Genomic DNA, 368 nt, shown 5'->3' with positions numbered 1-368 from the left:
TTTTGAGACGGAGTTTCACTCTTGTTACACAGGCTGGAGTGCAATGGCATGATCTCGGCTCACCGCAACCTCCAAGTCCTGGGTTCAGGCAATTCTCCTGCCTCAGCCTCCTGAGTAACCGGGATTACAGGCATTCGCCACTATGCCCAGCTGATTTTTTGTATTTTTAGTAGAGACGGGGTTTCACCATGTTGACCAGGGTGGTCTCGATCTCTTGACCTCGTGATCCACCGGCCTCGGCCTCCCAAAGTACTGGGATTACAGGCATGAGCCACCGCGCCCGGCCCCAAACTACTCTTTAGTATTCCTGAGCTTGGGCCAAGCTAACTTTGGGAGACAAACATTTAATTTATAGTTTAAATGATAAT

Source organism: Cebus imitator, unplaced genomic scaffold (assembly GCF_001604975.1).
Source record: "Cebus imitator isolate Cc_AM_T3 unplaced genomic scaffold, Cebus_imitator-1.0 Scaffold80, whole genome shotgun sequence".
Lineage (NCBI taxonomy): Eukaryota > Metazoa > Chordata > Mammalia > Primates > Cebidae > Cebus > Cebus imitator.
This window is presented reverse-complemented; position numbering follows the sequence as displayed.